Source organism: Stenella coeruleoalba (assembly GCF_951394435.1).
Source record: "Stenella coeruleoalba genome assembly, chromosome: 3".
NCBI lineage: Eukaryota > Metazoa > Chordata > Mammalia > Artiodactyla > Delphinidae > Stenella > Stenella coeruleoalba.
In genome coordinates this window covers 19,274,719-19,292,005 of record NC_137148.1, presented here as the reverse complement: position 1 = coordinate 19,292,005, position 17,287 = coordinate 19,274,719, and the positions used below count along the sequence as shown (strand labels likewise).

The 17,287-nt window shown below is 34.6% G+C and overlaps 1 long non-coding RNA gene across 2 annotated transcripts in view; it reads right to left on the bottom strand.

The window, feature by feature from the left end:
• LOC307183813 overlaps nucleotides 1–17,287 on the bottom strand; it is a 187,412-nt gene that overhangs the window by 46,867 nt on the left and 123,258 nt on the right. For both annotated transcript variants that reach the window (XR_013827615.1, XR_013827616.1), the window contains exon 2: nucleotides 7,083–7,200. This is a non-coding gene — a long non-coding RNA (uncharacterized lncRNA). The remainder of the gene's footprint in view (nucleotides 1–7,082; nucleotides 7,201–17,287) is intronic.

The following is a 17,287-nucleotide window of genomic DNA, read 5'->3' as shown; positions in this document are numbered from 1 at the left end:
TAAAGGACTTGGCCATGTCATTAACCTATGAAGTAGAAGAGTTGGATTTAAAATTTAGTTAATCTGGTTCTAATGCCATGCTTTCTATCCTGCATTATAGTGAGTATCAATAATGGAAGAGCTAACAGCAGTAGAATATTTTTGAAAAAGCAAAACATCATTTCTATTCTACCTTTCAAAATAAGTAAATAAGAATTTTGAATGGAGCATATTCTATCTATCTACACATATGCACATATATATAGGTGTGTGTACATGTACATATATTTTTTTCTTATATAAATCCTGGAAGTCAAATACTGTTAACAATGTTTTACTGATAACTAAATGAAAGTTGGATACCTTATACAAGGTCACAGCACTGGAAAATTCTGAATATGGAACCCTGTTATAAAGATTTTGGCTTTCTGAGCCTGTCCCTAAAAGGAATGCTATTAAAAGAAAGTTCAAATCAAATGAGAGACAGCTAAACTAATAAGAAAATGTCATTCTTTCTCTTTCTGATTGCTTTATTGTAAGAAACGTGTATCTATTTAGAAATCTTGAATATATTTGTAAATACAAATTCTTGGAGTTTTAAACTCGTAAAATCAAAATAAAATAACATTTATTCATCCATCTGTCCTTTATTGACACCCTCCTTTTATTAATAATAAGACTATATTAAGTCCAAGGAATTCTTTTTTTTTTTCCCTTAGGAATTCTTAAACAAAAAAAAAATTCCCTGGTCTAATGAAAGAAATGGGGAAGACTACAACCGGACTTAATAAGTATGCATCATGTGAGGGAGCTCGCCATAAATTAGCACTGAGAAGGAACAATTGATTCTGGGTATACTCTGGGACTCTGATAAAGATTCTGCATTTTTAGAAAAAAATAAATTATTGAGGTGAAATTTACAAAACAAAATTAACCATTTTAAAGTAAATAATTCAGTGACATTTAGTACATTCCCAACGTTGTGTGACTACCACTTCTACATAATTTCAAAGTTTTTCCATCACTCCCGAAGTAAAATCCCTTAGCCATGAAGCAGTTCCTCCCTACTCCCTCTTCCTTACAACCCCTTGGAAACCAGCAACCAGTATTCTGCCTTCATGGTAAGGATTTTGCATTTTGACTCTACAGATGTGTTACAATTTTTGTGTTTCCTGAGAGGATTTGATTAGATCCATAGAAAACATTCTAACACATCTATTAGAATGTCAGAATTGTCTACTTTGCAGACGGATGAATAGATTGCCTAAGTTAAAACTGAATTTTTTATAAACAGATTACAAATTGGATACTTAATATATTGGGGCTTATTGTTTTCATTGCATAAGCTATTTTATGAAATATTCCTCAAATAACTGAGTTATTATCTGCAATTTGAAATTAAATCTGAAGTTTATATTAGACATTACTAAGCTTCTAACACTAATTTTATGTGCCTGAAAAAAATTTGCTAAACTATAACTACTTCTTACTCCTGGAGTGCTGAAAATTTCTAGCAGACATGATATCTTTCTGATATCTAATGACTATCAGGCAATTTCCATCACACCATTTAGTCAAATGATTCTAGCCTAAACTGGCAAACCCAAGTACTAACAACAGAATACTTTCTTTCACATTCAGTAAGCGTCTACCATGTCTCATAATTTGATGCTAAAGTTTTGTCTTCACTAAATATCCAAGTGAACTTAAAACTATTAGAAATGAAATAAATTTAGTTGTACTAGGCATATGCTGTTTCTTTTATTTCTGTGATTCTGTGCATGTGTGCAAGAGTGATGTTTTCCCTAAAAATAATTTATAAAATGCCTTCTCTTTGTGAGTTGAGCATAGCATCCTATTGATTCCTTGATATTTTAGTCCTTACAATAATTTTTAAAAATCCCATTGTGTCATTTCTCAAAATTGTGTAACATATTAATCACAATTACTGCATTTTCCAATATTTTTGATGAATAATATAACTCATAGATGAAGTCACATATAGAGGAACGTATATACTAACCAGAATGTAATAATTTCATAATTGTATAAAATTTAATTAGCAGACACAAAGGACAAACCACAGTTTAATTTCCAGAAAGCAATTTGTCCCAAGATTCTTCTAGACAGTTTCTTCATGTCAAACAGGTAGTCTGAATGTATGTTGTATTTGTCAAAGCTTTACACTTCTGTTTTATAAGTTTTGAGGATTGATGGCCTGTTTCAGAATTGGAGACCAATTTCATTTAATTCTTTGGTTTACTTGATAAAAGCTCTCACTATAAACTATTGTTCTTCTCTAGGCAAAAACTTAATTACAGAAGACATCTTACAGTAGAAGACATTTAATTAACTAACCAACATGAAGAATGCTGTAAACTCTGGCAAGAGCAAGAAGGGTGAATGATTATATCCACAGTATCAGAAATGTGTCTCCTAGACCTTGTAATAGTGATACTAGACATACATGATTGTCCTGGGTCAATTCCTGCTGGAAAATATCAATGGATTCTTGAGATTTTTATGCTTTTTGGAGATAATTTATTTGTAATTCATTCTAATGTTGGCACATTATTCAGTGGACAGAAAAATCCAGCACCTAAAGAAAGTTAGACACAGAAAGATGAGTGTCATTGGAACGTATAACTGAAACAGGTAAGGGTTAGTTAAGGGTCACGCTTTGTGGATAACAAGAATCCACATACCTCGATTAGCTGTCCACTGGAAACCTCTCAGGAAGTAAGACCCTTAAATGTAATTTGGAATCGAGTTACTGATAAGATCAAGGTCTTCTTTCTTCACAAAGCATCCAAGCTACAAGATTAAATAAGCCCTAAACTTGATCATTGTTACCACATTATGAATGTGTTGAATAGGGAAGTAGAGTAATTAAATGGCAAGGAAAAATGGAATGTGACAGTTATTATGGAAACTAGAAAAGAGAGCTGAGTGACACTATGCCCTCATGCCTCCAGCTAACTTGTTAAAGGAAACAAGATATTGTATCCGGGTGGACAGGAACATGATAGTTGCTAGAGAAAACGGCTAATCTACAATGAAGAAAAGAGCTCTTTAGAAAGAATCAATGAAATGGTATTTACACTTTCCAAATATATTTCTCTTTACTCCATTTACTAAATTTCCCTGCAACTTCAATGATATCAAAAAGTGGGGGAAATATTTGTAATGTATTGAAACAATTTTGTACCTACAAAAATTGTTAATGACTTTATCTCTGGCTGGGAGTGCTATGAAAATATCGCCTGTGTGTTTATATTATGCATGAAAATTGTAAGAAAGAATGTCATCTGCCATATGAATATTGCATAAAGTGTTAGACAGTTATATGAAAATGTAATTGTATTTTAATATCTACATCTATTCATTCTTTTATCAAAGTTGCCCAAGATGATAACAGAGGCAATAAAGGTGAAACAAAAACAATAAGAACACATGGTCAAGAGTAAAAAATGTATCTGGAACATAAAATCTTCTGTCCAGACTTGAAAAAGATTGAAGAGAAGACATCTAAACTGATGGGAGAAATCTCTTTACATAGAGGTAAGGTCTAATATCTGCCATGAGTAGATCTAGGTTTTGTGGGACCTACAATTTTTTGTAACCCTCTTTAAGAAAAAGAGTACAAAACTGAAAATACAAAATTCAGATACGGAAGTAAATATTTATTCAGAGTGAAGAAAATAAATCATAATAAATGGTGAATTTTAAAAGCTAACAAAACCAAAATTATCATAAAATCCAAAATAATGACATAATGTTTTTATTAAGCAACTACTTATTACAATTCTATATTATAATTGCCCTATATTTCTGGCTGCATAATTCTTATTTCTTCAAATGAAAATATTTTGCAGTATAATGTACTGTAAAGAAAATGAATATACTTTAATTTTTACGTTATTATTATTGATTATTTGATCATGTAGAAATTTATTGTAGCTTCCTAACTGTTACTGACAATGTCATGCTAAGATGTAAGTGATATCTTGGCACACTTAAAACCTTCCACTCACACATAGATATGCTTGCTGCTTAGAGGACTGCTACAAACTTGTGCCCTACAAACACAAGAATTATGACCAATCTATTTTTCATGGCTTTCAATTGGAAAAATAAAAGAGAAAAATGTATTGTGGGTTTATAATTATAAAAATTGCATAATTGAGAGTATTTAAAAGGAAAGACCTTCCTTTTTAGTGGCTCCTATGAGAATATAATTATATGCCTATAATTTTATATAACTAGTGATTGGAAGAATTTTCTGCAGTCTAGTTACTGATCTAGGACAATTAAAATCTTATTTCTTCATTTCCCAGATGCTTTCAATATGTTTATACTTTTTTTGTGTCGGGGGGGTGGTGGGTGGCATCTTCATGACAGGTGAATTGGCACTGTGTGGTCAGAAATATTCCTAGGTTGGAACAGCTAACAATCATTTAAATATACCTGAAAATGATTGTGAGCTACATACTTGTATCCAACAAATCCCAAACTAAATAAAAAATAATGTCCTAAATATAACTTTGTTTTTATTGAATCCCCCAAAGCAGCATGACTATTCTGACATCAACTGAACTGAGGGACCGTGGGTAGAAGGGACAACATATTGAAAGAGACATTGTAGACAAAGTGTTATGTTAACAGATGTTATTAAAAAAAAAAAAGTGTAAGTACATAACAAGGCCCATTCCAGGGCCTCGGAGACACATGGAACAGCTACTGGGATCATTTTCATGAAATGGAAACCCCATGGTTCCATGAGTAACTCCACTCTCCTTTGCTTATCCATCTGTGAGCTCAAGCTTGTCATGATATGTGTGGACATCATTAGCACTTTGAAATAAGAACCATGGGGAACACTCAGGCTTCTTTTCTTCCTCCATATTCTTCTCTCTCTTTTTTCTCTTTCTCTCTCTCTTTTCATCTCTCTCTCTTTTCTTCTCTCTCTCTTTTCTTCTCTCTCTCTCCCTTCTCTTTCCCTATCCCTCTCCCTTTCCTTCTTTCTGTCCTTCTCTGAATAGAAGCCAAGAGAGAGATGGGGTGATTAACAGAAACACTTTTAATGAAGAATAATCTCTATATTTTCATCTTATTCCCTATACTACTTTATTATATTGAAAAAAAGGAACATTTTATAGATGATGTGTTTATCTAATCAAAAGAAATCATATATGATACCTACACACTATTCTGTTTTTTAAATAAAGAGAAGTTCCTGGATGTGACAGTGTGAGTGAATTTTCTGAAACTGGATAAGAATGGGTGAAAAAAGCTGGGTGACATATGTACAAAGTTCATAATAATGTAATTCCAGTATCAGATTTTAGAAATGATTCAGGATAAAATTGAAAAGCTCTAATCCAACATTGGTATAAGAACAACTTTGAATGGAGGTTTTTTACAAATAAATATGACAATGATAAACAGACTGCTTAAGATCTTTCTATGAGCTATTGTTCAAAAAAAGTAAAATTAGGTGATTCATTTCTTATTCATTTCTTATTGTACCAAGAATAAAAGAATGGGAATGCATCCTTCTGTCCAAATTTTCACAAGGTTATAAAAAGAAAAGTTAAATCTGTACATTTCAAAAAAACCAGCCTGCTAAGTCCATTGATTAGTAAGGTGACATACCTACTACCTTCTATCCTACAAAATAACTAAGGAATGCTCTCTGACTATTGCGGCAACTCAGCTCCAATCTCCTCTGTTTTATGTGCACCAAGGAGACAACAGTTCTACTTACAATTGTAGATATATGTGGAATGTGTATGTGTGTGTAACTATTGATACACATACTACTTGCCATACCTCATGATATAAGCATATTGATAACAGACAAGTGTCTATATTGATTAAAAGGCCTTATATGTGACGTTTCATTAATTTATTTTCAAATCAGTCAAAGGTTCAACCAAAACAACACCTCTTTTCAACTGAAAAGGGCAGTAATGGCATATTATTCTAAAAAGCATGTTTCTTGGTTTTCAAAAATACAACAGGAAAAAAAAAATATATATATATATTGCTATGTCACACAATTTAATGGATTTAATCTAACATTGTAGTAGTCATTGCTGTTTGATTTTATTTATCAAGTGAAAGTCTGATAGAATAGATAATGCCATTTGTCAAGTAAATGGCAGAGCTGAGGTTCAGAATCAGATATCAGCTGTTTGACTTACATGCAACTACATAATTATCTACACCTTAAAACATGTATATATTTTCCTGGAATTTGTATACACTTCTCTCTCCATAGACCATATATTTACATATGAGTCTGGGGATGCCCTTCCCTTTGGAAGAATAAATATACCGGCAACATTTAGTGGCACCAGGCTTACACTGTGATTTGTTTTAGCCAATTAAATATTGGCAATGTAACATATACCAATTCCCAATAGAAGTTTTGGGAGTTAGTTTTAGATCCTCTGGGTATCTCTTTTCTCTCTGCCAGAAGACTGAATGTGTTCCAGGTAAGACCACTCTGCAGTCTGTATCTTACAGTAAAGCTGACATGGAGCAGAGCCACAGCTGACCCACGGACAGATAATTAATAGAAAAATGAACCTCCATTATTTTAAGCCAGTGTGGCTTTATTTTTTGCATTTTATAACAAAACTTGGCATAAACTTACATGATATGGAATTTTTTAAATGTTAGAATAGATTATTATAATTTTAGGAATAATTTAAATAGAAAAGAATGACAAGTTGATAACACATTTCTTTGATATCATGGGATTCAAAACTCAAACTTCTCCTTGATTTAACTGGGCAACTATTTTACAAATCATCTAAAAATGTGTGCATTTTCCCAATAATAAATCCTGCATGCTTTTCAAAGAATGAAACTCAAATAATCACTGTTTCATAGCCTGAGATGCTCTTGCTATTTGGTAAGTGCAAATGTTTCCAAAGCAGCAAATGTTCTGTCAGGGAGTTTCACTGATGTTTTCATTGGATTGTTCTATTATCTGAACACGTCTGCCAAAAGAAAGCACCTGTGCAATAAAGAGTGTACAGAAGCTGCCAGGCTGCAACAGCAGAAGGAAAGTAGAGTGCACGCTGACAAGTTACCTGTCATCCTCAGATCTACCGAGTGGTTATGATAGATGCTTCTGCTACTCGATGTCTCATGATAACTTCTGTACACCAGGAAGAACCTTCTGTCTTGGGAATACAATGGAAAATTGGACTGCAGATAAAGAACAAAGAACATTCAGATTTTCAGCTACAAAGTCTCTTCTTAGGAGATATTAAAACATAACTGGCAAAAAAGAGCAATGTATGTTGTTTTTTTCACAGTTTTTCTTTGGACTTCTAAGATTCTGTAAATGCGTTACAGGATTTTAATGTAATTTATTCTAAGAAAATATACTGTTTTATGTTTTTTATAAATGCAACAAAAAATATGAAGTTGAATTTGGAGAAAAGCACTCCTCAAGATATACTTGGTCAGTATTATTTGGCATTCTCAAATTATAAATTTTTTTCAATAGAACTATCGAAAGTACACATACTGTGACAAATCATGGGTAAAATGATTGCCAATATGCCATCATCTTATTCATATTTTTATTCCAGTTGTTCCCTATCAAGAATGAAAGTGAAAGTAGGCACCCTTGAGATTTTAAGCACCCCTCACACTCCTTCTATTTTATTAATAAATTTGCTTCAAGTAGTTAAATTTTTAACTTAAATTTTTGTTCCCTGTCTCTACACAACAGAAGCTGGAGAACAGATTGAAGGTGTACTTCTAATTTTTCATGAAAAATTCAAGTCATTTTACTAGTTAATATATAAATACAATAAGAAATTTAAATTCTGCCATAACATCAGCTAAAACTTTGTTCAATGCCAGACAAGCTGGTTGGCTCAGTAACATCACAGTAGCCGCTTTATAATTCACTGTCTTTGTCTCTTCTCAGAATTAAACCAAAGAGAACATTTTAAAAAAATTATATGCTTGATGTTGATTTAAGTGTATAGCCGACATATTATAAAAATAATTCCACAAATAGTCTGATACTTTCTACAAGTTAACTATAAAATAACAGGAGAAAGATAGTCCCTGCGACTCTCTAATTCAATTATATCATAAAAACTCATTGTGTACTTCAAAAATAAATTAACTCAAGATGTTACTCAACACCCCATCTGCTATACTGCCTTAAATGCATTCCATGGAACCTGGATAACTTTAAGTGTTTTCCATCAAAAGCCAAGGGCTGTTTTTTAATGTTCAACTTTGTTTCAGAAACGACCTCGTAAACTCTTTAATGATTTTCTTTTCTTTTCCTTCTCTCTTTCTCTTCCTGTACGAAGGAAAAATATGCTGCAAAATATTCTTACCTGCTGTCTTTTATGCAAATTACTTTCGACTGCAGCATGAAACTTTTAAAGAAAAATGAAGCTCACACCACATTTTCACAATGCAAGAAGACGTTTTTAGAAGAGAAAGGGAAAATACCCAAAATTGATTCCCTCTTTTATTTTCTTGTACTTTCTATCATTCATTACTTTATGTAAAAAAAAGTATTGTCCAAAAAATTTAAATATATTGTTTGAAATACTATCTTTTAAATAAACAATAGGAGAAAAATTATGGGAACTTTCTTACCTGAGATTATTTGTTAACTGAAGTCAATTCTACTCCTAGAAGAATATGTCTATCATTGTACATAAAGTAGTATAAAACTATCCCTCCAGTTACCCAGTTTCAAGCACTACTTGAATGTCCTTTTGGCTGCTAAATTAAAATACGGGTTTTCTGATTTACGAGAAGCACAGTGCATGGGTATAGTACAGGCACAATATAAATTAGTCAAGAAAAGTTGGGAAGGAAGGAGGAAGGAAGGAAGGAAAAAGGAAGGAAAGGAGGAAGGGAGGGAGGGAGGAAGGAAGGAAGAAAGGTCACAAGATGGAAAGTTAATGTATAAAATATCAATTACACTAGCAACAAGTGAAAAATAAATTTTTAAAATTATTTTTAAAATATACCAAAACACAAAATACTTAGAAATAAATGTGACAAGAGACAATGAAGTTCTCTTCAGTTAAAGCTGCATAACTGTGATGAACAAAGACTTAAATAAATGGAGAGATAGGAACACCATGTTGTTGAATTGAATGATTCAATTCCATTAAAATATCAATTATTAACAAATTGTTTAAAGATTAAAAAAATCCCAATCAAAATTCCTAGAGTCTTCCTTTTTTTCCTTGAAAATTGACTAGAATAGCTGGAATGATTTTAAAAACCAAGAATAAATTGGAGGAATGACAGTACTTGATTTCAATATTTATTATGAAACTGTGCAAATCAGGCCAGTGTTTTATTGGTGAAAAGATGAATATACAATTAATGGAAGAAAATAGAGTTCAGAAATAGACCCCCAACTATATGGTCCATTGATTTTTAGCAGAGGTACCAAGAAACTATGATGATGGAAGAAAAGCCATTTCAACATGTAGTGCTAACACTATTGATATACTTATGGAAGAAAATAAACATTGATCCTTAATTCACACCATACCCCAAAATTAACTTAAACAGGATTATAGACCTAAATTTAAATATTAAATACATAAAACTCATAGAAGGGAAATAAATAGGAGAAAATCTTTGCAACCTTACTGTGAGCAATGAAAAAATAATGTTTTTGTTAGTTTGTTTTTTGCGGCAAATACATAAATTAAGCACAATGCCCTTACCCTGGAAGAGGGGGCTGTAACCCCCTCTTCTAATTCCAATATGCTTGGAATGTAACAGGGACTGTTTTCTAACAACACCCAGAATGAATGCACTGACTTCTGTATTTACCTTTTGTGGTTCCTGAGTTCCTTTCTCTTTTGTGCAACACAATCTCAACGATGTCAATTCCAGGCCACGACAAATTGTTCTAGGATGTTAATAGTTAAATTATGTAAAATATATGGATCTTGACCTTCCTCAGTAGACTGTGTCTTCTTACAAATAGACTGAAGGGTGAAATGCTTCCCGAAAGTATACATGTAAGCTGGTAGAACAGAATCCCGAGGAAAACAAGCTCATAAATAGGATTTGGAAAACTCAGGTGGTTTTCAAAAATTAGTCTCACTTTGCCTGACAGTAAATACTACATCAAATTCTTTAAGGACACAAGAACTGATTTAAATTCCTTAGCTTAAGTGATTACAGATAATAGAACAAACTTGCTAAAATGCATGTGGTACCTGGATTAACACTGCTGATGAATATGAACATTCAATTCATACCTAAGCTAAATCACTCACACCTAAGCTAAAAAAGGAAGGTGACCTGGCTACCTACGATAACCTTAGTGAGGCTTCAAGGCCTCTCTTCTTTGTCAAGCCTGGGAAATCCTGAAGCATTGACCCCAAGCACTTTTCCGTCCCTCCTTACAATAATTTGAGTCATTGTGATATGTCTCAGTAATTGAATGTCTGTTGTGCAAAGGCTTAAAAGCTTCAGGCTCCACCCTGACAGAAGAGACAACAAATAATATAATAATAATAATAATAGAATGAAATCATGCTTATCAGCACTCAGACTGAAAATCAGTCACCTTCAAATGAGACATCAACTTAAAGGAGAGTCAACAATAGTTATGAAACTCCATCCCTGACGCTGGGAGGAAAACTAGGGTTGATGAGAAAAAGAAATGTTTCTATACTTCATTTCAAGAATGGAAATGACTTTTTGAATTATGGTTTTCTCTGGGTATATGCCCAGTAGTGGGATTGCTGGGTCATATGGTAGTTCTATTTTTAGTTTTTTAAGGAACTGCCATACTGTTCTCCATAGTGGCTGAATCAATTTACATTCCCACCAACAGTGCAAGAGGGTTCCCTTTTCTCCACACCCTCTCCAGCATTTACTGCTTGTAGATTTTTTTGATAAGGTGATACTTCACAGTTTTGATCTGCATTTCTCTAGTGATTAGTGATGTTGAGCATCTTTTCATGTGTTTGTTGGCCATCTGTATGTCTTCTTTGGAGAAATGTCTATTTAGGTCTTCCATGCATTTTTTTTTGATTGAGTTGTTTTTTTGATACTGAGCTGCATAAGCTGCTTGTATATTTTGGAGATTAATCCTTTTTCAGTTGCTTCGTTTTCAAAAGACACATGCACCCCAATGTTCATAGCAACACTATTTACAATAGCCAGGACATGGAAGCAACCTAAATGTCCATCAACAGAAGAATGGATAAAGAAGATGTGGTACATATATACAATGGACTATTACTCAGCCATAAAAAGGAACGAAATAGGGTCATTTGTAGAGATGTGGATGGACCTAGAGAGTGTCATACAGAGTGAAGTAAGTCAGAAAGAGAAAAACAAATATCATATATTAATGCATATATGTGGAATCTAGAAAAATGGTATAGACGATCTTATTTGCAAGCAGAAATAGAAACACAGACATCATAGAGAACAAATGTATGGGTACCAAGGGGGAAGGGGGGAGTGGGAGCAATTGGGAGATTGGAATTGACACATATACATTATTGATATTATGTATAAAATAGATAACTAATGAGAACATACTGTATAGCACAGGGAACTCTACTTAATGCACTGTGGTGATCAAAATGGGAAGGAAATCCAAAAAAGAGGGGAGATAGATATATATATATATATATATATATATATAGCTAATTCATTTTGCTGTACTGTAGAAACTAACACAACATTGTAAAGCAACTATATGCCAATAAAAATTAATTTAAAAAAAAAGAATGGAAATGACTGATTATTCAATACGTATAGTAGCAACTAAAGACCAGATCAGAAAATAAACCCATCCCAGTGACAGCTCTCCACACACACCTCTGAAAGCTAGCTAATAAATGACAGACACATGATCAAGAAAATCAGCCAATCAGCAAGAGCCTCACTCCTGTAAACATCCTTCTTTTGCTAAGGTCAGTGAGTCCAAAATCTGCTTCTGAAAGGCTACCTATCTCTGAACTCAGAATTTTTAAAAGTGATATACGGGATCAGAGTTTTGCCTTGTTCAGAGAGACTGGCTGATAAGCAAAGGCCCTCCTTCTTCCAGATCCTGATTGATGATCTCTTCCTTCCATAGCCTTTACTTGCCTTAAGTACATATGAAGTCTGCCATCTCCCTGTTATTTTCCAAGTAGCTTTCTACAATCTGCAATTCACACGCTTTTGGTGACAAAGCGATTGTAAATGCCAAATGCAATCACAAATTGGCAATTCTGGGTCAGTGCTCTTTCTTATTCCATAATATGTTAATTTCAGATAATTATTAAAATATAAATATGTGCATTCAAAAATCACATCAGAAAGTTATAAACTCTAGATTATATGCCTGGATCTCTTGGGTTCTGCAGACTCCAGCTTGACATTAACACTGGGCACAAATATAAAACAATTGTGTTTTCACAGCTAGAAAATACGTCTCCATCCTGGGCCGATCATCTGACTTTTGGGTGGTTGAAAGAGTGATTGAACCACCAGTTGGGGCTGAGACAGTGTATTATGTGAGTCAACCAGGATCAGGAGCTCTGCTTTGTTCAGATGGACTAAGGAAATCTGAGGGACCCCATAGGCTACAAATGGAAGTTTAAGACAGGTATATACTGTTTTGTCTATATTCCTTCATTCAATAAATATTCATCGAATCCTTAACTTAGGCCAGGACTTTGCGATAGGTGCTCGTTACAGATTGTATAACATTTTAGCATACTTGATTTAGGAATGGTTTTCACAAAAGTGTGTTAGAGATCAGAGGCTGGATGATCAAGAGTTACTCTAGGGCTTCCCTGGTGGCATAGTGGTTGAGAGTCCGCCTGCCAATGCAGGGGACGCGGGTTCGTGCCCCGGTCCGGGAAGATCCCACATGCCGCGGAGAGGCTTCGCCTGTGAGCCATGGCCGCTGAGCCTGCGTGTCCGGAGCCTGTGCTCAGCAAAGGGAGAGGCCCGCGTACCACAAAAAAAAAAAAAAAAAAAAAAAAAAGAGTTACTCTAAATGTGACTGAACAGCTCTGTAGAACTGAGCCAAGGGCCACGGCCTCAATGGACTAAGGTACTTGTTGTGATCATGATTTCACTATGAGAATTCTGGACAGCTTTACATGGGCATTCACTGAATATTTTAAAGTGTCTACATAAGTGCTGCCACAGTTATAAGGTTATAAATAACATAGGTGCAAGTATCCTCCTGATGGAATCTCAGTTTACCAGGAAATGCAGATATTAAAAATATAATTGCACTGAAACTTGGAGATGCTATAGAAAGAGAAATAGAGGTCACTCTGAGATCATATAGAAGGAGGACCTTGCAACTCAAAGAAGTGCTTCCCGAAGAAGTGAAATCTCAGGTGAGACAGGCAAGCGGAGAAGCAGTTCTTGAAAGGGATGGGACAAAATGTGCTTCATGTAGAAAAGTGTCCAAATAGAAGTTCCAGTTGTCCCTCCTGAAACCTGTATTTCTACTCAACTGACAACATTGTGTACCTAGACAATACAATCGCCATTTTGGAAACTATCTTTGATCCCTCCTACTGTACATCTTTGACAACAATCAACTTACATCTTGCATTTTTATTTCCTAAAATATCATTAATGTTTCTACATTCTCTGACTCCTTTTCCACTGTTACTGTAATTCAGGTAAAAATCTGTGCCACAGTTTGTTCTTGTATTTGAAAAAATATAAACAGTATGTTTGGGGTGTGGGAGAGTTGGTACCATATCGTATTCATTTTTGTGCCTTAATATCTAGCATAGTGCCTGGCACACACATGTGCTCAATAAATGTTTGGCAAGTAAACATGGGTCTCTTGATTTTATTAGTTAAGCCCAGTGATGAGAAATGGTATTATAGAACTAAGGGACAAAGCTTTTGGGAGAAGAGGCATAGCTTTCCATGTCGTACTCCGAATGCTTCACACTCACAGATCATGTAGATGAAGCTCCAGGTAAGGTGTTGGGAAAGTAGGAGTATGTTAACGGAACAAGCTTTTGTGATTTCGTATATCCAGGGACTATATGCTATTTTATCCCAGGTTCCCCAGACAATGGACCCTGAGATGAAGAATCAGCAATAATCCAAAATTAGTAAAAAAAATAATTCCAGCACAGTAGAAGAAAGGGAAAAGGACGTAAGACAAGCTGGATTGTAGAGAATACAAGGTGATGTGTTACTGCACTACCCACTGCTTCCTGTTGAATCTGGAAGAGACACAGCTGGTGGGCACCCTCAGCTACTTAGCCACCAGGATACAACAAGCCAGACTGTATGGAGATGATAGTCTGGTATTTGATGATATTTGTATTTGATGATACTTCAACTAGTCCAATGTAGGGAGGAAAAAAGAGATTGTTCATTTGCCTGTTCCGTCTGATCTCCAAAGCTATATTATTCAAATTGTCCTATGAGAAAATTAATGCTACTTTTCTGGGATTGCCTTAGCTGGTGCATTTGCCAGTAGCCAGGAGGCCAGATCCTATGCTCTGCTAAATATCCTTTCAATTACCTCTGAAAGGAGCTAGAGAATTTGGGTCCTTTATGCCAGTAGCTGGAATGGAGAAAGGGGCTGACAGTTAAGAAGACAGGCAAAGTTAAAAGAATCTGAGGAACTCTGTGAAAGGTGTTCGATAGATTTGCCAAGAAACATTTGTAGCAGAGAATCAACAACTTCACATTCCAATATTTAAAAGCCAATTTGCCTGAAATCTATAACTTAATGGAAAAATTGTTTCCATAGGACTAGAGAATGAGCAGTCAGCAATTTCTTCGTTTCCTAACCTCCAAACTTCAACAAGAAGAAAACAATGACAAAGTGTATTTGGATGAATGGCTCCCAGCATACAATTTTGTCTTCTGATATGCAAATTCTCTCAGTACAGTGGTGGCATTAGAAGTGGCATTCTAGGCATATTCATATTTTACCTGTCTACACATTATTTCTTATAAATACATCTCTATTTGTAGGTACTGATAACAACCCGTTAGCTTTTTTCTGTTCTTAATTATAACATATTTATGTAGATTTATGTTTCTTATATTGTCTAGCAGAAGTTTTATTAGTTTATTATTTATTCATTTAATTAATGGACTTTTTTATAGAATATGAAGTAGTTTAAAATGATGATAGCTGAAAATCTTTGTTAAAGAAATAATCTTTGTTAAAAGTGTAAGCTTGGGCTTCCCTGGTGGTGCAGTGGTTGAGGGTCCGCCTGCCGATGCAAGGGGCGCAGGTTCGTGCCCTGGTCTGGGGGGATCCCACGTGCCGCGGAGCGCCTGGGCCCTTAAGCCGTGGCCGCTGGGCCTGCACGTCCGGAGCCTGTGCTCCGCAATGGGAGAGGCCACAGCAGTGAGAGGCCCGCATAAAGCAAAAAAAAAAAAAAAAAAAAGGTAAGTTCATTATCTAAAGGTAATGATTGCAAACATTTTACTTTAATTTTAGTTTTAGTTATACACATATTGTATTATTCAGCGTCTCCAGAAAAACAGAACCAATAAAATAGATAGAGAGATGGATAAATGAATGAAAGACAGATTTATCATGAGGAAGGGGTTTACGTGGTTGTGGAAGCTGAGAAGCCCCACGATCCGCCATGTGCAAGATGGAGACACAGGAAAACCTGTGGCATAAACCAGTTTGAGTCCTAAGATCCAGCAAATAGGAGGACCGATGGTGTAAATCCCAGTCCAAGGGCAGGAGAAGATTAAATAAAATGTCCCACCACAAACAGTAGGGAAAGGAAAGAGGAGTGAATTCCTCCTTCCTCTGCCTTTTGTTCTATTCCAGCCCTCAGTGGATTGAATAATGTCCACCCACATTGGGAAAGGCCAACTACTTTACTGAGCCCACTGATTCAAATGCTAATCTCATCCAGAAACTCCCTCACAGACACATCCAGAAATAATGTTTAATCTGGGCACCCTATGGCGGGTGAAGTTGACACATAAAATTAACAATCACATATAATAAAGGAATTCAGCACTTGAAAAGTCGGTTTTATCACACACATAGAGTCTTTCATGAAAACTATTAACAGTTATTATACAAACTCTTCTGACAATAATTTATTATAAAATACTGTAATTATTTGGGTTTTAACTGTGAATGAGCCAAATTACTCTATCTTAAAAAAATAAGTTTTGAGATTTCTAGTTGGGAGAGGGTAGAATAGCTAGAAATATAATGCATGTTTGTTTTGTTTTGTTTTCTAGTGGAAGAGAGTTAGAGGTTCTTGTCTGCATCAAGTGAACTGTAGGAAATAATTTACCACTTTATGTTTTAGTTACCCAATAGTTAAAGAGAAGATATTGCTTGCTCCTAACCTACATTACATATATCACCTGGAGGTTTGTCCATAAAATAAACCCAGGCCAAACTCACCTTTTGAATAATGTTTCTGAAACTCCCATGCACCCTGATTCTTTGAATTTTGAATCATAGCTAAAATGCACAGATGAATTTCATATTCTTAAGCTTCAGGTAATCAGTCAAAACTTGCATTCTGCATCTAGTGAGTCAAAAGAAAAGGTTGGTTTTCTGGTCTCTTTACTTTTTAAGCAGTTAAATTGAAAATTGGAGTCTTGCAAATAAAATCCGATCAAGGCTCCATTGGCCAATACCAAATGTAAAATCGATTGTTATCTTTGCAAGACAAAATAAATCAGAGTCCTATGATGTTGGGTTTTCTTTTTCAGGCTGTGTTTTCTAGGATCTCTGATTAAATGGGGAGTTAGGGACTCCTCTGCTGTACTGGTCATGCAACAGTGACTAAACATGTGATGGGAGTGAAAACAAAAGAGTTTTTATTTTATTTCTAGTTCTCTTAGGTTATTTAATTAGGTCCTTTTTCAACACACATTTTAGTATTTTATGAATAAGTGTATTTCAGCTTCTGATTTTTTTTAATATGGTAATCTAGTGTAATCATGTGCTAAAAATATGTTCAGGAATACAGTGTGTTTTATGTAAAGGTGCCATTACAGAGATGTGATTCAAAGTAACAAGGAACTTGTCAAAATGTACAAAATTTATCCTTGTACTCCTGGATAACTTTGGTAACTGCAAAAGAATATTATCATTACTAGAGGCATTTTCAATATCTTATCTCTGGTCTCTCCATTATGGGCTAAATGCCTTGGTCTAAATTAAGTTTATTAACTGCAATTTGAAAATGTGCCTTTCTAACTTGTAAATGTCTAAACTCTCTTCCGTGTATTTTTCATTGCTTCAGACATTCATAGTTTGTAGCAATGCTGTGCATGTATTAACATTAAGTTC